Source organism: Marmota monax, unplaced genomic scaffold (assembly GCF_021218885.2).
Source record: "Marmota monax isolate L192 unplaced genomic scaffold, Marmota_monax_Labrador192_F-V1.1 WCK01_AAM20220418_F8-fsc00167, whole genome shotgun sequence".
NCBI lineage: Eukaryota > Metazoa > Chordata > Mammalia > Rodentia > Sciuridae > Marmota > Marmota monax.
In genome coordinates this window covers 502,019-524,399 of record NW_026694116.1, presented here as the reverse complement: position 1 = coordinate 524,399, position 22,381 = coordinate 502,019, and the positions used below count along the sequence as shown (strand labels likewise).

General features: G+C 43.9%; 1 protein-coding gene and 1 non-coding gene across 7 annotated transcripts in view; one reads left to right on the top strand and one right to left on the bottom strand.

Annotated features, from left to right (window-relative positions):
- Positions 1 to 22,381, top strand: part of Ehmt1 (euchromatic histone lysine methyltransferase 1) — a 151,723-nt gene that overhangs the window by 26,471 nt on the left and 102,871 nt on the right. The gene's annotated exons all lie outside the window — the stretch shown is intronic.
- Trnav-cac (transfer RNA valine (anticodon CAC)) lies at positions 15,256 to 15,328 on the bottom strand. The gene has a single exon. It is a non-coding gene; the product is annotated as a tRNA-Val (tRNA).

The following is a 22,381-nucleotide window of genomic DNA, read 5'->3' as shown; positions in this document are numbered from 1 at the left end:
CTTTCCCAGTTTCCTGTTTCCTAGCCTTTTTAGTATTGGTAGTGCTGGGCTATAGTGGACATTGTAGCCTGTTCTGGCAGCTCCTTTCCTGCTGACCTGACCTCTTTTGGCCTGGGCTGTCCACTGGGTTTGTCCTGTCTACTGCAGGTTTCATACTGTGCATGTCATTGAGGATAACATGGTGATCCTGGCCAGTGTGCTGTGTGGGAATTGTGGGTCAGTGAGGGCCTCTGGTCTATAGTTATTAAGTGTTCTTCTGTATGTTTTTTAGTTAGCACCATTACACTTTATAAATGGGCTCAGAATTTAAAAATTCTTATTATGTTTAGGGAAGGAGCAGAAAAAAATGTACTAAAAGTTATTTATTTCTGACTTGTGGGATTGTTGGTGATTCTGTTATATTGTTTGAAACATAATGAAGTTTTTTTTAATAGTAGTTCTACAGAACGAAAAATTAATCGAAAATATCATTTATTTGTAATTTAATTCATATGGTTATTGCTCATTGTTTTAAACAATAAATAGTAACAACCAAAGGGGGAGATGACCCTGAACTTAAATTTTAATTCCCCTCCAAAACAAAGCTACCCCAGAGAGCTACATACATCATACGAATTAGGACACTACCCCCGTAGCATTATCAGGCCAGGCCTTACCCCTCCCACATGTGGCTGTGCAGACTGTGGGGCCCCTTTGTGTCCCAATAGCAGGGGGTTCTACCCATCCTCCTCTGTAGCGCTCCACCAACACCCACTGTAGCAGGCTAGAGCCACCTGCATACCAGCGCAGACCCCTGTCTGCCATGAATGCAGAGCATTCTTCATAGTCTGCACGTCCTGTGTGAGCCTGCCATAGATCCAATGCAGGAGCTGTGAGGCAGGACATTTGTAAAACAGTACCACTCTGACCTGTTTGTTTGCAGTGCTGGCAAGTGCTTACCACTGATCTATGTCCTTAGTCCTCTTACCTGTTTTTTGTTTTGAAGACTAGTTACTTTTCATAAAAATATTTTTAACATGTAAAGAGGCTTTTTTTTGTTATTTTTTAGAGGAAATGATAGCTGTTTAAAAATGTTCTTTTTTTTTTTTTCCTCTTGGCGGGGGTGCAGGGGTGCCAGGGATTGCTGGAGCTGGCTTTGAACTGTCTTTGATCCTCCTGCCTCAGCCTCCTGAACCGCTGGGATTACAGGTGTGCGCCACTGTTCCCAGCTGTTCTCAGTTTTAAAGTGGCAGAACTAACATGGTGCCATTCTGAGACAGTGAATGTCAGAGCCAGAACTGTGTAAGCAGAACTTTGGGGTGCTCAGTACTGTGAAGTATATGATGACCCTGAGCCTGGAAAGTTTGAGAACTGCTGCTTTGTCATGAATGGAAGCACTGGTAGCACTGTAACAAACTAAACAAGTGAGATGCCTCTGCCTATAGAGCTAATGTTCTGATCAGGAGTAAATTTTTGTGTTACAAGCTTCCAAATACCCAGCTCCTTTGGTTTTACAAACTTTATCATGCTCATTTTTTTTTTAAATCAGCATGAGATTTTGAATGACATTCTGCCAGAAGTGTATATTTTTTCCCATGCTGTCTCAATCCTTACACAGAGCAGCATTGTGGAAAGTAGTTTTGAAAACCATCCAGTACCTTGAAAACCATCCAGTACCAGCGGGAATAAGACCTTTTCTGATTGCAAGTTAGCTTCCATCTCTGTGATTTTCTGTGTGTAGCCTGCACTTACTCTTTTAGCCACGTGGTGGTGCCGTTGGTTCAGCAAGTCAAAGTTTTTTTGACTGAGATTTCCTAGGAAAGAAGGGACTGGCTGCAGTTTTTAAAAATTTTTAAATTGTATGTATTCTAATTAATTATATATGACAGCAGAATGCAATTCAATTCATATTACACAAATAGAGCATAGTTTTTATGGCTCTGGTTGAACACAAAGTAGAGTACCCTTACACCCCACTTTCTCTACCCCCTCCTTTGCCCTATCTAAAGTTCATCTATTCCTCCCTGTCCCTAACCCTCCCCCCCCCGCCCCGCCCCATCCCCATTATGAATCAGCATCCTTAAATCAGAAGACATTTGGCATTTGTTTTTTTTTTTTTTTTTGGACTGGCTAACTTCACTTAGCATTATATTCTCCATCTATTTATCTGCAGATGCCATGATTTTATTCTCTTTTAATACTGAGTAGTATTCCATTGTGTATATATATACCACATTTTCTGTATCTATTCATCTACTGAAGGGTATCTAGGTTGGATCCACAATTTAGCTGTTGTGAATTGTGCTGCTATAAACATTGATGTTCTGTTTTTAAGTCCTTTGGGTGTAAACCGAGGAGTGGGATAGCTGGGTCAAATGGTGGTTCCATTCCCAGTTTTCCAAGGAATCTCCATACTGCTTTCTAGATTGGCTGCACCAGTTTGCAGTCTCACCAGCAATGTAAGAGTGTGCCCTTTCCCTTACATTCTCGCCAACACTTATTGTTGTTTGTATTCTTTTTTTTTTTTTTTTAATATTTATTTATTTTTTAGTTTTTCGGCGGACACAACATCTTTGTTTGTATGTGGTGCTGAGGATCGAACCCGGGCCGCACGCATGCCAGGCGAGCGCGCTACCGCTTGAGCCACATCCCCAGCCCCTTGTTTGTATTCTTAATAGCTGCTATTCTGACTGGAGTGCCTTGAAATCTTAGTTTTGATTTGCATTTTTCTAATTGCTAGAGATGTGGCTGCAATTTTATGAGTACCACCTTTTACAATTTTTTATTATTTCCCCCTGCCAGTGTAAGTTAACAGTGGTCAGCAAAGAGCCCTGTCTTCCTTCTAGGTCACACGATGATGAATAGTGATATCCTAGAATGTATGGGGACTCTTTTTCCCCCACAGATGTTTGTTGGGCACTTGTAATTTGTTTGTTAATGTGGCCAAGTTTTCCCGGCGCTTATAGTCCACCACCCCTCTACTGCTGGTGGGATTTAGGTGAAGTTATACCTCTGACCTGAGAAAAAGAATATGGTTCTCTTCTTGCATAACATTTCTGACCAGAACTTTCTCCCCATGTTGTTTAAAAGAGGCAGTGGTGACCTGGAAGGGGAAGGATATTCAGGGGCATAATAACTGTGGGATCTGCTACAGCTAGCATGGAGCTCTGTCCTGGACTGTCTTGGGCCTTGGTCTGCGTCCCTCCTGTGGGCTGGTGCTCATGCTGTGGGGCCTCTTAACAGAATAAACCAGGTTGCTGCTTGGCCAGGAGCTGAGGGCTGGTGAGTTCAGAATAGCCTCAGCAACTTAGATCCTGTCTCAAAATAAAAGGACTGGGGATGTACCTCAGTAGTAAAGTGCCTCTGGGTTTCATTCCTTGTATCAAAAACAAAAGAAAACAAACCAACTTTTTCCTCATATCAAAAAAATATTAGGGGGGCCGGGGGTTGTGATTCAGTGGTAGAGCACTTGCCTAGCATGTGTGAGTCACTGGGTTTGATCCCTGGCACCATATGAAAAATAAACAAATAAAATAAAGGTATTGTGTTCGTCTGTAACTAAATATAAATAAATATCTGTGTGTGTGTGTGTGTGTGTGTGTGTGTGTGTATATATATATATATATATGTAAGGGCTGTTTCTCTCAAGGTAATAATTGTGTGAAAGTGTATATTGATTGAGAAAATAGAAAACAACAAATATAACAAAAGCAGTTATGAATCTAGTGACATTAAGACCTATGTGGTGATATTATTTTCCTTGTCTGACTTTGGTGCCAGGAGGTGTCAGTGCCAGGAGGACCTGTGAACTTGTGGGTCCCTTCTAGAGACTCGATTGCTTTCAGGACATCCTGGCCAGTCCTGGAGACTGAGGCAGGTGGTGACTAACTAACCCTGAACTTCCTTTATGATCTTAAAAACAATTGGAAGAGACAGGAGATGGGCAGCCAGCATTTCTAGAACACCAGGCTTTGAGTACAGAGAGCTTGGAGGACCAGTAGAGAGCAGCAACAGAAGCAGCAGCAGCAAGGTGTGTTGTCCATTTGGGGTGGTGGTGGGGGTCAGGTGCCATAGGTAGTTCCCAGGCATCCTGAATACCAGTTTTTTCATAGAACATTGTTTTAAGAAACAAATTCTAGAGCCAAAAGAAATTAAACCATATCACAATCTTTACTGGAATCTGTCAAAGAACATTAAAATGATATCAGCTAGAGCCCACAGTAGAAAATCTCAGTATTCTCTTTCCCTGGCTTTCCTGCACGGTACAGTCTACCTCAGAATCTCACAGTGGGTAGAAACTCCCACATGCTCCTGACTCTGAGCTTCAAGGCTTTTTCATTGCCTTTGCTGTTCTGTCCAGTTTCAAAAGCAAACTGAGGTTGTCTGTGGCCCTACTGTGCATATTGGCCAGTGTCCCTAGAAAAGAGCCAGTGAGGTGTGTGTAGACACAGGAGAGAAGTGGCTCATGGGATTATGGAGGCCAATTCAACTTGCATGGCAGGGTACCTGTTGGGGGAGACTGGCAGTGTGGCTTAGTCCAAGTCCCACTGTCCCAGACCAGGGGAGCTGATGGTGTAATTCTCAGTCTGAGGTCAGAGGCTTGGGAGACTTGGGGGCTGTTATGCAAGTCTTGGAGTCAAAAGGGCAAGATTCTGCAGCTCTGGTGCCCACAGCAAGGGAGGAAGGTGATCCAGCTCCAGGAGAGAGCATAAAGTCCCTTTCTTTTTCTTTTGTCCTCTTTTTGGAGTAGCTGGGATAACAGGTGTGCAACACCATGCCCCGTGACTAGGTATTCCTTAATCCGGTCAGATGACACTAAAATTAATCATCTGTTTTAGTCAGCTTTTTTGTTGCTGTGATCAGAAGGCAAGACAAGAACCATTAGAGGAAGAAAAGCTTATTTGGGGGCTCATGGTTTCAGTGGTCTCAGTCCAAAGATGGTTGGCTCTATTCCTTGGGGCTTGACATGATGCAGAATATCATGGCGAAAGTGTGTGGCAGAGGAAAAGCAGCTGGGGACATGGCACTAGGAAGCAGAGAGAGCTTGCTTAACAAGGACAAAATATGTACACCACAGATAACACCCCATGGTCTACCTCCTCCAGCTACACCCTACCTGCTACAATTACCACCCAGTTAATCCCTATCAGGGGAGTAATTCACTGATTGGGTTAAGGCTTTTGTAACTAGTCAACCTCACCTCCAAACCCTCTTGGATTGTTTCACTCGTGAGCTTTTGGTGGACACTTCATCTCTAAACTGTAACACCATCACACGTGCATCATTTTGTGCAATCATCCTATGATGGCATGGCTCATCCCTTGATGGAGAGGCCTGCAGTTTATATTTAATCATCATTTTAAAAAGTATCCTTTCAGTAGTCACAGAATACTGTTGTGCACCAGGTATTGTGCTAGGTGCTGGAACTGTGAAGAGAAGTAAACCAAAGTCCATGTTTCTCAGGGTTTCCTCCTATCTAGGTGTGTACAGTGCATGGTGTGCTGGAAGAGCCAGGTGGCCTTTCAAGGCTTAGGGATAAGTTGGAGCCACAGTGAAGCAGAAAGTTGCATCTAGGGTTCAGGACTGCCAGGTTCAGTCTTGGAATTTTAAGTAGCTGGTATAGTTGGGCCATAAGGATTTGACAGGCTGTTTTTGGACCTGAAAATTATTGGGCTAGATTAGGGATCCACAAGCTTTTTTTGTAAAGGATCCACGTGTGCAGGCCACACACAATCTATTGCATTTTTTTTTTTTTTTATGACTTAAAGTAAAAACTGTTCTTTGCTCGTGGAAGTAAGTTGGCCGCACCCCGACCTAGATTGTGTGCCATGAAGTGTGAGCTCAAGCTTATTGGCAATGGGGAGCCACTGAATTTATAAAGAGAATTATGTCAAGGTCATAATTTGAGAAGGCTAATTTTAACTGCACAGTATATGCTAGGCTGAAGAGATAGATGGGAGTTAGAAGAAGGAATTGGTAGACGATTCCTTTTACCCTTGGCTTTAGGAAGGTTATGACTTAAGGTGGCAGTGCAACTTGGCACTGGGTTTGATCCTCCAGCACCACATAAATGTTAAATAAAGATATTGTGTCCACCTAAAACTTAAGAATGAATATTTAAAAAAATAAAAAAGTTAGGGAAGTTGTAAGTATGATAAAGAGTCGAGTTCCTGTGTCCCCTCCCCCCCATCAGTGGTGAAGTGGCCTTCTCAATACTCTGTGATTCTTAAAAAAAAAATTGTTTTTAGTTGTAGATGGACACAATATCTTTATTTTTATTTATTTATTATTTTTTATGTGGTGCTGAGGATTGAACCCGGGACTTAACGCATGGGAGGCAAGCACTCTACCACTGAGCTACAACCCCAGCTCTACTCTGTGACTCTTAATGTTTCCTACAAAGACATTCTTTTAATCATAATAGCAGCCATCACTGGGAAAGTTGATACTTAGTTTTAAAAACATTTGTGTGTGTGGTGTCCTGCCGCCACTATTTTGCTGCACAAAAATATTTTCTGACTTTATTGTTGTAGATATATTACATCTTCCATTTTAAAGGAATTCCTTCTGATTCCGTTGATTTCATAGTCTTGTATTAGCTAAGTTTATGTTTGTGCACCTCAGTCTTCTCCTCTGCTGTTTCTTTGTGGTAAAATATTCTTAATATCACTCTAACCCTTTTAATATTTTTTTAAGTATACCGTTGAGTGATCATGAGTATACTTTATGTGGCATATCCATCATCGTTGTAATTATTATTAGCTGAGGCAGAAACTCTGCCCAGGAAGCAACAACTTCTCTTTTCTCCCTACTCCCAACTCTTGGTAACCTCTAATGTTCTTTCTGCCTCTAATTTGCCTAAACTAGATATTTCGGAGAAGTAGAATTATGCAACATTTGTATTTTTGCATTTGGCTTATCTCACATAGTTTTCAAGATCCATCCCTGTTGTATGTGTAGTATGTTTCAGTACAATATTCCTTCTTATTGTAGAATAATATTCCATTGTGTGGAATATCACACTTTGTTCTTGAGGGTTGTGCTTGTTGTGGCATATTTCAGTGTGAGTGTATTTACCACATTTTGTTTATACATTCATCTGTAGATGGACACTTGGGTTGCTTCTGTCTCTTGGCTATTTTGAATAATGCTGCTATGACCATGATTGTACAAGAATCTCGCACAGACCTTCCTTCAGTTGCTAGATCACATGGCAATTCTGTTTTCCCTCTGTGCATCCTGCTTTAGCCCCAGTAGCCTACCAGCACCAGAGGCCAGGCAGTGGTGCCGGGCCACAGTTTGTTCTGGCATGGGACTCTATGACAGACCTGGGGATGGGCTGGTAATTGTTTTTACCATTTTGAGGAACTGCTGAATGTTTTCCACTGCAGTGACACTGTTTTACACTTCACCAACGGTATAGCTTTGCCAAACTCACTATTGGCTATCTTTGTGATTATAGCTGCCTGGTGGATGTGAAGTGGCACTGAATAGTGCAGATGGGGATGGGCTTGCTCTTGCCCTTGGCCACCCAGTCCACTCCTTTTGGATCACAGTACTGTGCTTCCTGGCTCTGGTTGTTTTGTTCCCTTTTCTCACAAATTCAGGAGCTTTTAAAATTCTTTTCTTGAAATATAAATGGTGTCCAGTTTACTAAAAATTCACAGGAAATTGCTAATTCTATTGAAGTACACAGTAGCCAGAAATAATTAATGAGATTGATTGGTGTCTGAAAGTATTTGGAAATGGTATAAAATCAGAATCACACAAAAACATTGGCTGATATTACTCAAGGTGCCAGGATATTATCTGGGAAGAATGACCAACAGTTGTAAAGAATATTTGTATGTACCTTCCCATATTTCTCGTGGTCTTTTCTCATCATATGTTTTTTTTTTTTTTTTTTCAAATTAACCTTTTCTTTCTACCTTGGAAGGGAGTTCTTAAAACTGAAAAGCGAGAAAACACTCTTTTTATGTGGAAGACTTGGAGCTATAGTTTCATCTCAGGCCATAATTGGCAAGTGACATCTGGAGTGATCGTCTGATGTGTTGACAGGGCATTGTGGGCTGAGTGTGGTGGAGAGTGGCAGGGGGCCCTGGGCATGCTCTTGGGTCTGCTCAAGTGGTCCTGCCCCAGGGGAAGGTGTTAATCACTGTTGAGACCTCTGTGAGGTACCTACAGCACCAAGGGAGGAGCTGGCCTGGTTTAGTGCTGCAGTGGGTGTAACTGACATCAGTGCCAGCTGACAGGGAAGGGACAGGGGCACGGCAATGACACTGTTTAGAACAAGTATTTGCAAGCTCAGGTAAGGCCTTAAGGACAAGTCAGATGGGGTTGGGGGGGTGGCTGAGGTGTGGCTCAATGGTAGAGCACTCCCCTACCACATGCGAGGCCCTGGTTCAGCACCACATAAAAATAAATAAATAAATAAAAACGAAGGTATTGTGTCCAACTACAATTGAAAAATAAGTTTTTTTTTTTTTTTTAAAGACGAATCAGAAGGCCATATGACAAGTCAGAAGGCCATGAGGTCCATATGGCATAGTGAGGCCAGACTGTAGAGTCGGGTGCATGTGGCCAAGGTAGTTGGCCCTTGGCATTAGCTGGACTGAGCCTCTCTGCCCACCTACCCATGAGTTTGGACTATATCCTTTAAGGTATATAGAGAGAGCCAACAGTTTTTCAGCATACCAGTTATAGGCCTTTATAATTTTTATTTTTCCAGCACTGGGGATTGAGCCTGTGGGTGTTATACCAATAAGCTATATCCCCAGCCCCTCCTTTTGTGTGTGTATATGACTAAATACACACACACACACACACACATATGTATGTATTTAGTTGTAGTTGAACATAATACCTTTACTTTATTTATTTTTATGTGGTGCTGAGGATTGAACCCAGCACTTCACATGCAACTAGGCAAGTGCTCTACCACTGAGCCACAAATCCAGAACTCCCATTTTTTTTTTCTTTTATTTTTTTGTGGTCCTGGGGATTGAATCCACGGCCTTATGCATTTGAGGCAAGCACTGTACCAACTGAGCTATATTCGCAGCCCCCCTCCCCCAGCCCCCCTCCTCCAGCCCCTTCTATTTCATCTCATCTCATTTCTAGAGGATCTTTCTAAGTTGCCCAGGCTGGCCTTGAACTTGTGATCCTTCTGCCTCAGCTTTCTGACTAGCCAGGATTACAGGTGTATGCCACTGTTCCCAGCAGTTATAGGGCTTTTTTTGGTACTGGGGATTGAACCCACAGGTACTTAATCACTGAGCCACATCCCCAGCCCTTTTTTGTATTTTATTTAGAGACAGGGTCTCACCAAGTTGCTTAGGGCCTTGCTAAGTTGCTAAGGCTGGCTTTGATCTCATGATTCTCCTGCCTCAGCCTTCTGAGCTGCTGGAATTACAGGCATGTGCCAGTGCTCCCGGCTAGTTAAAGGGCTTTTTGAAAAAAAAAATAGTAGCCAGATGCCATGGTGTGTGCCTATAGACCCAGCACTCACTAAGCTGAGGCAGGAGGATTGCTTGAGCCCAGGAGTTCATGATCATCCTGGACAATGTAGTAAGACACCCCCTGCCAAAAAAAAAAAAATATATATATATATATTGACAAAAGAGGATGGTGAGAGTGGGTCTGTGGCAGAGCTGTTTCATTCATTTGGAGGAGGTATTATGAGGCTCATATGGCATAGTGAGGCCAGATTCTAAGAGATTTGGTTTGGGGGTTGACTGACAGGGGCTTCTTGTTTGGCATATGGCAGATATTAGAAATAAAAATTTTATTATGTGTTTAATATATTGTATAGTAATAATAGCTGATATCTATTGAGAGAATGTACATCCCCTCAGTCCAGAACAATCTGAGCTTCAAATTAGCCCTTTGTTTTGGGTTGTGTTAGTTGTTAGTTGCTTCCATTTTTTTAAAGATCTTTTTAGTTGTAGATGAACACAATACATTTATTTTATTTGTTTGTTTTTATGTGGTGCCAGGGATAGAACCCAGCATGTCACGCATGCTAGGCAAGTACTTTACCACTGAGCCACAACCCCAGCCCAAGTTGCTTCCATTTTACTGAAGGGTAAACTGAGGCACGGTGCATTACGTAACCAAGATAGATTACTGCCGGGTTTCTGATTTCACTACTAAATGGCTCAGGGGGTCACTCCAGGTAAACTGGGCTGACAGGGCTGCATGAGATAACCATACAAGAGACACACTACCTTTTTCTTTGGGGTCGCTGTGACGGCTCCTCTGACCTTAAGGGTCCGCAGGAAGAGAAAGAGGGAGAGCATGCGCTGACCCCTTTTATTGAGGAGAAGCTATTCAAATGAGGCAAGGGGTCAGGTTTCAGGGGGCTGAGTCTATCTTCATGATGTCCACTGTCAGCAGGTTGACTGACACCTGGGTAGGCCACACCCAAGGGCACAGTAAGAGAAGGGGACACATATAAGGCACTTCCATGGAAGATTCTATCCTAAACAGGGCAAGGGATTATATTACAAAGGAACAGGTGAGCATAACTTCATTCATGGGGCTGTAGCAAGACACACCCATGCACGAGACACGGACCCTCGGACCCAAGAAGGGTGGGAAAAGCTCTGCCACATTTCTGTGACTGCGCGCCTCAGCACCCAACTGGGGAGTGTGACTCAGTCACGTGTAAGGTTGGTCTCCCACAGATTACACATCTAGTAAGTGGCAGAGCTGACATTTGAGTCTGATCAGACTGGTTTGTGAGCCCTGGTACTCAGTGTTACTTTGGTGTCTGGTTTCCAGTGCTCAGTGCATGATGCAATGTGGAAGGTCCCAGGCTGCCCAGGTACCTACAACCCGGTGTGTGGGTAGAGGTGGGTGTAGCTCTCCTTTTTGATGCAAAGAAGGCATGACTATCTTCTGTTTTAGATCTAGTTTTTAGTTAAATTGTTATAATATATCTACTCTTATAATACAGTTAAAATTGAAGCTTTTCATAAGAGTAGATATCTTACAACTGGGTGGTAGTTGACAGTATTTTGCCATACCATCCCTGTGTTCTTTCTACCCTTTTTAAAAAAAAATTTTTTTTTTTTTTAGTTGTGATGGACCTTTATTTATTTATATGTGGTGCTGAGAATCGAACCCAGTGCCTCACACATGCTAGGCAAGCACTTTACCACTGAGATACAGCCTCAGCCCCTTTCTACTCTTCTTGATCTTTTATTTTTTAATTTTTGCTCAGGTGTCTTCGAGGTGTCATGAAATTTTCATCTTTAAATACTTGGTATGTATCCTTAAAAAAATACAGACTTAAAGTCAAACACAATGCTGTTTTCTTTTTCTTAATTTTTTTTTTTTTTTAAAGAGAGAGAGTGAGAGAAAGAATTGAGAGTGAGAATTTTTTAATATTTATTTTTTAGTTTTCGGCGGACACAACATCTTTGTATGTGGTGCTGAGAATCGAACCCGGGCCGCATGCATTACAGGCGAGCGCATGTGAGTGCGCTACCGCTTGAGCCACATCCCCAGCCCCCACAATGCTGTTTTCACACCCTTGAAATTAACAATAACTGGGGGTATCATCTAACTACTTTCACGTTTTCCCTGGTTATTTCGAAATGTGAGTTTTGGATTGTTGTTTTGCCCCCACTAGGATCCTGACACAGTCCACACTTTGTACTTGCTTAGGTTTAAGACTGGTGTCTAGAGCAACCCCTATCCCCAAAGTCTTCTCATGCCACTGACTTGGTGAGGAACCTATCAAGTGGTCTTATAGAATGGCCTACGTTGGATTTCCATCACTGATTTTTTTTAGGGCACAGATGTTTATGAGGCATGTTGCTCCTCTTAGGGCTAACAAATGACAGCACACTGAGCATTCCTGCCTTCCCTGGGACCGTTCATATTTTGAAAATTGGCTGAAATGAGGAAGCAACAACTATATCTTTAAGGTTAAGCCAGCAGAGCTCTCAGTGCTACATTACTGGGCTCACATTGGGCACAGAGGTGGGCCTGGGGCTGGTAGTGTGCAGGCCCTGTTCTTGTTCTGGGTCTTCTTTCTATGAGACATTCTTTTTTGAATTTTTTATGGTGCTGAGAGAGAACCCAGGGTTTTGTGCATGCTAGGCAGGTGCTCCACCACTGAGCCACCCCTCAGCCTTCTGTCAGGTATTCTTGTTGGTCATGGCCTTGTGATTTCTAATGGAGTCCATGAATTTTCATCTTAACTTGCTCCATATTAAATTTAGAGAGAGAGGGAGTTCAGGGCTTGCCTGCTCCCAGCCCTCCAGTGGAGGTAGTCTGCTTCTAGGGGATGTGTTCTGAGCTGTGTGCTCTGAGTGTTTGCCAGTTCCAGCCAGCAGCCCAGCCATAGTTCCACATGCTCATATGCTGTGCTACCATGGAGGCAGGAACTGTCCATATGGGAGTCTGGCTGACCAGGTGGAGGCCCCACTGTGTAGTAACTCCACTGGGAAGGCAGGCCAGGCTGTGAGGTGTCAGGTTCAGAAAACTTGATTTTGTTAGTAAATCAAATTGGTCATTGTACAAAACAAACTGATGTGTAAACTAGAAAATTAGCACATTTATTGGTCATAAGAAACAGGTACCACTGTCTCCATGTAGCATAAAAGTTGCTTGACTTTAACTCCTGCTGTATGTTTTGGAACAGATAAGACTCCGGCCAGGAGTCACTACTCACACTAGGGAGCGTGTTCTCATAGCTGGCTCTCGTGCATGAGCAGGTTTTAGTGACTGGAAACAGAGGGTTGGAAAAAACTTCAACCTGCACCTGCCTTGCATTACTACCAGGCCTCTGCCCATGCTTTCTCAGTGCTTGGAACATTTGTGCTGATCAGTTTAATCCCTCACATCCTCAGCTTGCTGCATCTTCTCTGTAGGTTGAATTCCCTGAGGGTACAGATGAGGACTGTTTAGCTGGGGCCTTAGCAGCCAGTGAGCATGGAGCTTGGATTGCTGAGCGAGTTCTGTGAGCCAGACCTGTGCTGGGAGTACAGATGGCTTTCTCCTTACCTCTTGGGATATTGGCATTGGCTGGGGAAGGAGTGTTGTGCAGTGCCCTACCTGATGACTTGGTGGTGAAACAACAGTGATTGTCAGACAAGGCACAGGGGTGAAGATTTTCTGGTTCTGGTTCTGGAGCCTTGATGGAAAGCCTTAGACACTGGGCTGGGCTCATCTGAAGGCTCACCTGTTGCATGGCTGGTGGCTGGAGCCCTCTGTGTGGTACAGGCTTCTCACATGTAGTGGTTGGGCAGCATTGAGTGAACTGATGTGGTGGAGCTGTGCCCATAGCATGCTGATGACTTTGGGACCTTGGTGTTAGGCAGAGTCACATTACCATGTTCTTTGTGCCCAGGCAGCTGTGAGGCACACCCAGGTAAAGGTGAGGGAATGTAGATCCCTCCTGTGGGTGGAGGAGTGTCAGCATCACAATGTTCAGGGACCTGTAGAATAAATAGGATATATGTCAGACCTGCTTTAGGAAAAATTGAGTGGCTGAAAGAGTCCTCCATAAATGCAGCAAGGATGGGTTTCTTTCTTTGCAGGAAGGCCCACCTAAGGGTTAAGTAGTAGATGGAAAGGAAATCTGTTCTGGTATTTTGAAATCTCCTTAGTGTAATTTCTGGGGTTACTTTGGATATTAATTGTTTTCTCCAAATTTAGGAACAAACTTTCCTTTTTCTGCCAAGGAAAAAAACAAAAAAACAAAAGGAAAAGAAAATTTCTGAGAGCTGTTGAAAGGATTCATTCTTTTTCTCTCCGCCCCCTTTGATAATTGGGGAAGCTGGTATGTGGAAATACTTGAGATCAGAGATGGGCAGATAGCGCTCTGCATCTCTGAGTTTGCTGAGCTGGAGATGCTCCGGTCTTTGAGAACTATTTGCATTTCCTGATTTTTTGTGCCATGACAGTTCCCAAAGAGGAAGCACACCTCTCCTCCAGACTTGTTATAGTCAGAGTGAGTCTTTTTCATAGGCAGGCAAGTTTGAAGAGAGTTTGCCAGGTTTCCTTTCCAAAATGTCTTGTCACCTGGATATGTCTTCACAGTGCAGGTAGCTGATATATAAAAACTGATCCCCTCACAAATGGCAGGATAAAAATACTTTGAGGCCAAAGTGGGAAAGAAGGGTGTTCATTCCATGCAAGAATGTTTTTTTCTTCTTTTTCTGCCTCCCACATGAGAGTCATTCATACCTTCTGTTTGTTCTGTGTACCTTTGTAGTCCTGCTGTTCTGGTGAGGAACCCGGCTTTGAGCCCTTCTGTTTAAACTGGCTCTTAAACATGAGATATGTACAGCTGTTAAAAGTTAGTTTTGTGTGCATGCACAAGGGCCCTGAGTTCTTTGGCCCTGCATGGACGTGAAGGAGACTTGGGGAGGCTCTTTCTGGGGAGGCGGAAGCTGATCTGTGAGATGGTGTGGCTTTCAGGAAGGGAGGGCTTAGTCTACCAGGTCCCAGTTCCAGAGGAGGGAATACAGCCTGTGGCCTTCAGTTTTGTCTGTGAGCCTTGCTGCTTCCTAGAAGGTCTGAGCCAGTAAGAACGGACCTTTAAGTTGACTCATGAAAACCGTAGGATTTACAACCTATGTATCAACGTTTTTTTTTTTTTTTTGGCAGTACTTGGGATTGAACCCAAGGGCATCACACATGCTAGGCAAGAGCTCACTGAGCCACTGGGGTCACAGGTGTGGCTGCTGCCCCCTTTCCAGGTTATATTTTTACAGGTGGTCTCTGTGAGTTACACAGTAGGCACTTGTGGCCTGTGTTTGTCTTGAGGAAGCTCCCACCTGACCTTTGGGCTGACCAGCCTGGCTGTGTTCCCACCACAGGGCTGTCCCATTGCCCAGGCACAGTGTTGTGGAGACTGGAAGCAGTTTAAAGTTTCTGGTAACTTGATGAATTTCCTTGTGGCCTAGGATATAAGGATGCCTTCTGTGGTTAACCCTCATGGCTGGGGTGAGAAGTTCTCTGGGTCAAGTATTTTGTGCTTGCTGAGTCAGTAACAAGAGAAATGCCTCTTGAAGGCATTTGCCTGGTAGAGCCACATGCAGGTACCTCTCTGGTGGTGCTGAGAGCAACCACAGCCTCATGTCTTCACATGACTCCTACTTGCAGAGTGCATGGCCTTCTCTGAGAGCCTTTGGATGCCGCTGAGTCAACTGGGCTGGTTTCTCTTGCATCCCTTTAACCTCTTGGTAGCATTGAAGGTGCTGTGCAGAAACAGAGACTGCTTAATGGGTGCTGAGAAGAAGTCATCGTTGTCTTAGTCTTTGGTGGTACTGGGGTTTGAACCCAGGGCCTTATGCATGTGAGGCAAGCACTCTACCAACTGAGCTATATCCCCAGCCCAAGTCATCATCGTTTTAATATTATTAGTTTGCTGGCAAAACACAAACTCAATTGGTCTTGTCTGGCTATGTTGTTCAAAAGCAGGGTACGTGGTGGAAAACTTCAGGCTTTGACTAGGAAAAGAAGCAAAATGACCACTTTTTTTTTTTTTGGTGGTGCTGGGGATTGAACCCAGGGCCTTATGCATGTGAGGCAAGCACTCTGCCATCTGAGCTATATCCCCAGACCCAAAATTACCACTTTTGAAGTGATTTCTAGATGTGTTACACTAGGCAGTGTACTACCTGGTAGTCTTTGCCTCCTGGTGGCTGTGCCAGGGAGATTACCAAATGCTGTAGTGTGCTGTCTTCAGTAAATGCATGGGTCTGACTCACCTCTTTAGGCACTCATCCGGGATGGGGGGGGGGGGACTTTAAAGGAGCATGAACACTGGTAAGGGACGGAGCTCAGCAACACCAGGCAGAAGCTGCGCATACATAGGGTGGCTGGGGTAGCACCATCCTGGGGCCCAGATGTCCCTGGCAGGATTGTACCCACCTGCCCAGAGCCTGGCTCACCTCAGCCCCTTTTTGGGACAGTCAGGGCCTAGACTTAGGCAGGGCCTGAGTTTAGGCAGCTGGGAACAGTTGTCTTCAGTGTTCTTTCCAGTTTAGAATTGATACACTTCCATTGGTTCTTTCTTCTGTCTTTAAATTTTAAATTTGCAAAGTAATTTAAATATTTTCACGTGCTTGTATTCTGATACTTCTAACAGACTCTCATACATTCCTTTTTTTTTTTTTTTTTTTAAACTAGGGACTAAATCCAGGGGTGCTTTACCACTGAGCTACATCACCATTTCTCTCTCTCTCTCTCTTTTTTTTTTTTTTTGTATTCTGAAGCTGTCCTCAAACTTGTGATATCTCTGTCTCAGCCTTGTCTTTGAGTTTTAGGAGTCTTGTAGTGGTCATCGTCTGAATTCTGTGCTCTTTCCTTACCAGACTCTTTTTTTTTTTTTTTTTGTGGTACTGTGGATTGAACCCAAGGGCATTTAACCACTCACTGAGCTACACTCCCAACCCTTTTTATATTTTATTTAGGGTCAGGGTCTCCCTGAGTTCTTAGGGCCTTGATAAGTTGCTGAGACTGGCTTTGAATTCGCAGTCCTCTTGCCTCAGCTTCATGAGCCGCAGGGATTATAGGCATGTGCCACTGTACTTGGCTTCCACCAGACATTGTTGATTTAAAAAAAAGAAAAAATAAGTGGTTTGGTAGAGTAGATGGGGGCAAGCACCTGGAAGGCTGGGTTACGGGCAACATCATCTGCAGGTGTCCTTCTCCCGTGCGGGAAGGTGCCCCATCTGTCAGGCGAGCTGGCTGTGCAGGTATGAGGCAGCTCCACTGCAGCTGGCATTTCCAGCAGTGCATTACCAGGAATGCATGGTAATCTTCCCTGGAAAGTTGGTGTTTCATTAAATTCTAGTCCCGGTTCCTTTTACTGTACGTATAATAGAAAAGATTCTTTTAAAAAGTACCTAAAATCAGTAGCAGTGAAATTTTAGCTAAACTGTATTATGGCAAATTATGTTTGATGCACAGTCCTTTCATGTTAAATGGCATTAGAGAGATGGTACTTATAGATGGAAGACAATGCTGTCCTTTCACCAGTGAGAAGGAATTCATTCGGTTGAAGTGTCACTTATTGATTGCTTTTTTTTTTTTAATCTATAGATGGTGTGAAGTTGTAGTGATTATTGCATGCTTATTTTATGATTATTTTTAGAGGCAGGGATATAAGTAAAGGACTGGTAGGTTTTTAATTTTAATCATTAAAAAAATCTAGATTATGGGCTAGGGTTGTGGCTAAGTGGTAGAGCGCTTGCCTATCTTGCATGAGGCACTGGGTTCAGTCCTCAGCACCACATAAATATAAAATAAAAATATTGTGTCCACCTAAAACTAAAAAATAAATTTTAAAAAATCTAGTATATGTAGATGTACATCCCCTTGTGGTAGCATCTGTCCTGTGTGTCCAGAAAGACTTTGTGAGGTCACTTAAATGGGCACACACAGATACCAGCACTCACCTAAGGAAGGTGGTTTTACATGTGGGTCTTTTTCCTATCCAGGGTCTCTTTTGCATGTTCCCCGTGTCTTGTGACATTTCATGGTACATCTGTCTTAGGAGCTGGGTGCACTTAGTCCCACTGATCTAGCCTAGGGAAGTTTCTGCTTTACCTTCTGGAAAACTTTTTCCCTTAGTTTTCCATATGTATCTAAACATACTAATTTGCATTGAAGGAAAAGGTTTCATGAACTGAAAATATCCTCCTTTTTTCTCTAGCCACCTCAGTGCTTTAGAATGTTAAAATGGACCAAGAATAGAACATAGTTTCTAGGAGGACAGTAGACCTCGGCTCTGGTATGTCAGGATGCAGAAGCAGCTCCATTATTCTGCTCTTCTTTCCCAAGGGTCTGCTTTATTGCTATCGTTTGTGACCCATTTTGATTGTGGATTGGCTGGATTTTGTGTGTGGGTACATGCAAGTGGCTTTTCAGCCTTTATTGTCTATATGCTGCTGTAACTGGGTTTTTATATAGGCCATGAAGTTGACTGAGGATTTGTATAGGCTGTGAAGGAGCTGTTCTTGTGGTCACTCTGGCACCACAAATCCCCTTCTGTTTTACCACTGAGAATGGCAGATTACTGTGTGTCTATAAACAAAGGTGTGACCTGACAGCCCCTCTGCGCACTCACAGGAGGAAGGAGGTACTCAGTTGGACCAGGGCCCAGGGCTCAGAGGGAGGGACTCGGGCCCTCTTTTCTAGTGAGGGTCTTTTAGCGAGGAGCTTGAGAGCCTTGGCCTACAATTGTAGATACTGAGAATTTTCTAGTGGTTTGATTTTGTTTAAGGAATATGGGAATTTAAGATAGTGTTTAGTAGGTTTGTTTGTTTTTGTACTGGGGATTGAACCTAAGGGTGCTCTACCACTGAGCTATATCCCTACCTCTTTTTAGTCTTATTTTTAATTTTTCACTAAGGTGCCTGGGCTGGCCTGAACTTGTGTTCCTCCTGCCTCAGCCTCTCAAATAGCTGGGATTTTTAGATATATGCCATTGTATCCACTTTGTGTCACCCACCCCCCAAACTATATTTCAGAAGAGTTTTGGCACTACAAACATCTGTCTTAAAAGAGATGTGTCTTTGGGTACACCCTTGGCTGTCTGTTCTGGCCTCTATTCCTGTGATTTTCAGCTTCCTTGTTCTACTTGGTACCCTCTCTATACCCTTTACTTTTATTCTCTTTATCTTATTTAGAATTTTGTGTTTAAAAGGTGCTTTGAGCTGGCCATGGTGGTGCATGCCTATTATCCCAGTGGCTGATGTAGGAGGATTGCAAGTTCAAAGCCAGCCTCAGCAATTTAGCAAGGCCCTGTCTCAAAATAAAGAAGGGCTGGGGATGTGCCTCAGTGGTTAAGCACCCCTGGGTTCAATCCTTGGTACCAAAGGGTGTATGTAGGGGGAGAATACTTAAACAACAACAACAACAACAAAAACAGTGGCTCTTTGATTGGAAGAAGTCCCAGAATCCCTGGAAATCTCAGGCTGGGTGGGAATTCCTTTTTCCAACTTGGGTTTGGAAGTTGGACACAGTCTACTCCTGTTTTGTCTTTTTTTAGTGTTAGTTTCACCAGAGCAGATTTAACTTTGCTGCAGATCCTTTCCTGCAGCTCCCTGCCTGCAGGTTTACTGCCTAGCCCGTTCTCTTGCTGCTGCTTGTTTTCCCTTTCCCAGCATGATTGTGTGCACGTACAGGGTTGTTTGTATTTTTATTTATTTTTTAGATGTTGATGAACCTTTATTTTATTCATTTATTTATATGTAGCACTGAGAATTGAGCCCAGTGCCTCACACATGCTAGACAAATACTCTACCACTGAGCTATATTTTTATTTTTTAAACTTTTTTTTTTTTAGAGAGAGAGAGAGAGAGAGAGAGAGAGAGAATTTTAATATTTATTTTTTAGTTTTTGGCGGACACAACATCTTTGTTTTTTGTATGTGGTGCTGAGGATCGAACCCGGGCCGCACGCATGCCAGGCGAGCGTGCTACCGCTTGAGCCACATCCCCAGCCCTAAACGTTTTTTAAAATATTTTTTTTTTAGTCGTGGTTGGACACACTACCTTATTTATTTATTTTTATGTGGTGCTTTTATTTATTTTATTTTTTAATGTTGTGGTAGGTGAGTGTTCTATCGCTGAGCCACAACTCCAGCCCCTTATTTTTTAAAAAAATTTATTTAAAACTTTTTTTTTAGTTGTAGTTGGATACAATACCTTTATTTTATTTATTTATTTTTATGTGGTGCTGAGGATCGAACCCAGTGCCTTATATGTGCAAGGCAAGTGCTGTGCCACTGAGCCACAATCCCAACCCCTCTGTTTTTATTTTTAATTACTGAGAGGAAAACATCTCTACAACTGAAGCTTCTGGAAGAACCCTTGTTCTTGCTCATCTTGTACCTGCCTCTGAATTTGACCTTGGCCTCCCTTGGGCTTTGCATTTCAGAGCAGAGTCTCTGAAGACATGTTTGTGGGTGACTTTTGTCCTGAAGAGATAGATGTACCTTGTGGGCATGAGGTGGTGGTAGTTACAAACTTTCACAAAATACTTGACCTTTGACCTCATGGGGATTTCTTCTTGCCCAGGACCACTGTCACTTTGTGGGGGTAGAAGCCAGCTCTAGCCTCCAGAACAGCATCATTGTTCTTCCTAAGGACAGCTTCGTGTTCAGTCGTATCAGCCAGGGCAAGCACTACTGACCCGGGTTTCTTGGACTTCTTGTTTTCAACTGCAGCTCCCCAGGCCTGCAGTAGAGAGTCTGGGTGTTCTTGAGTGTGGGCACATGAACCAAGAACCAACAGCAATAGCAAGAACTCCCAAGGGGAAGCTTTTAGGTGGAGAGAAGTGAAGGCAGTGTTTGGAGAAGAGGTGGAAGGTTTGTTCTCCCTGTTCACACTTGCACACGTTGGTTCCCTTCTCTCACCTGCTGTTCTGGTTTGTATTCCCACATGTGCCACTTAGAAAATGCAAGGGCTGATGCTCATGGAAAAGAGGCGGATCAAGGGTGTTTGGCCTCTGGTTCTCCAAGGAGGAGGTGCAGGTGTTGGGTGCCACTTAGTAGACTCTGGTCTTGGCATGGGAATGGAGTCCAGGTACTCCCACTGCCAGTGTTAAAGCTGTGTGACTTTGAGGCTTTATGTCAAGCAGGTGTGGCTCATGCTGAGGAAAAGGAGGACAGAGCAAGAAGCCCAGAGTCGACCCATTGTTATGGCCCTCACTCTTCAACCTCTTGCTGCTCTGAGGCTAAGGGACTAGCTGTGGAAGGGTCTTGGCCTGTGGTCTGAGGAAGGGTATCCCTTAATCCTGGAGATCCCTGGACTGAAGGAATGGATTTTGGACTGAATGCTCCAGGGCTGTTGGAGCATCTTGGAGCCATGGGTGGGGTTCCCAAGGCTGTGAGGGAATACCACATACTATGGGGGGGGGTATTTCTGGGCTGTGGGGGGTGGGGAGCAGGGGCTGTAGGGCCTTAAGAGCTGATGTCTAGATTGTCAGGAGGATCCCTAGCCACAGAAGGGAATCGTGGACTGTGGGGGATTCCTGGGTTATGGGAAGCGATCTCCCAGTGTACTAGTCTGCTTTTTGTCTCTGTGACCAAAATATCTGGTTAGAAAAACTAGAGGAGGAAAAGTTTATTTTGAGATTAGAATTTCAGAGTTCTCAGTACATGGTCAGCTGATTCCATTGCTTTGGGCCCAAGTTGAGGCAGAACGTCAAGGTGGAAGGTCATGGCAAAGGAAAGCTACTCAGATGATGGCACCTGGGAAGCAGAGGGAGAGAGACAGAGTCTCCAGGGACAAAATATAGACAACCAAAACATGCCCCCAGTGACCTACTTTGTTTAGTCATGCACTGCCTGCCTATAGTGATCTTCCAGTTAGTTGCATTCACGTTATAATATTATATTAATGTTATAATTATTAATCCATCAAATGGATTGATCATCTATTTAGGTCACAGCTCTCAAAATGTAGTCATTTCACCTCTGAATGCTCCTACATTAACAGAGGAGCTTTTTGGGGGGTAAGAGGATACCTCATATCCTGGGCTCTCTGATGGGTTTCCTAAAGGTATGGGGCCTGTGTCCAGCCTTGCCCCAATACTTTTACCAACCAAGGAGAGCAGTGGGGCCTTTCTTCTCCCCTCTCCTCCTCATGGCTCTCTGGGATCCTTTTATCCTCTGTGAAATATGGGGTACAGTACCTCTTCCCTGTCCCCTGAAGCACAAGGTGGGAATTTCCTCTCTTCCTGAGGCAGACTGCACCTAGACATGAGGAGATGGTTGCACATCAGTATGTGGCCTCTGTGTTTTCATTTCACTATGCTCTCTGGGAACTGTGTTTACGCAACTAGTGCTGAGAGCTTGTTGGCCATAGTGCTGGGCGCCAGGCAGATCTCCAGGTAGTACTGTGGGTTGGCAGGTTACAGAGACCTTTTACATGTCAGCAGCACTTACTGCATGCACCAGCATGGGAACACAGTGGCTTTTGGAACAAGGGCTCCAGTCCTTATTTCTTAACTGGAAACCAAAGTGCAGGAGCCAGGTTATGATAGGAGACCCCACAGTGGGCAAAGACACTTGCATGTGGTCCAGGTCCCAACTCCAGAGCTGTACCATTTGATCTATGTGGCCTTGACTACACCTCCCAGGATCCTCTTGCTTGAGACTGTCAGTCTGCTCCTGCCCCATTTCCCGACCAGTGCCCTGTCTCCTGAGGTCCGGGCTTGATTTGTGCTTTCTCCCTGTCTAGATCTCACTTTTGTACTACCATGTTTCCAGTCCTCAGACTTCCCTAGCCTTGTCTTTCTAAGGAACCTTTTATGAAAAATAACTTCAGATAGGCAGAAAAGTTGAGAGATTTGTACAGTGACCTTTGTGGACCCTTCACTCAACGTGCATTGCTTGAGATCTTCCAGCTGAGCCCACAAAAGTGCACACGTG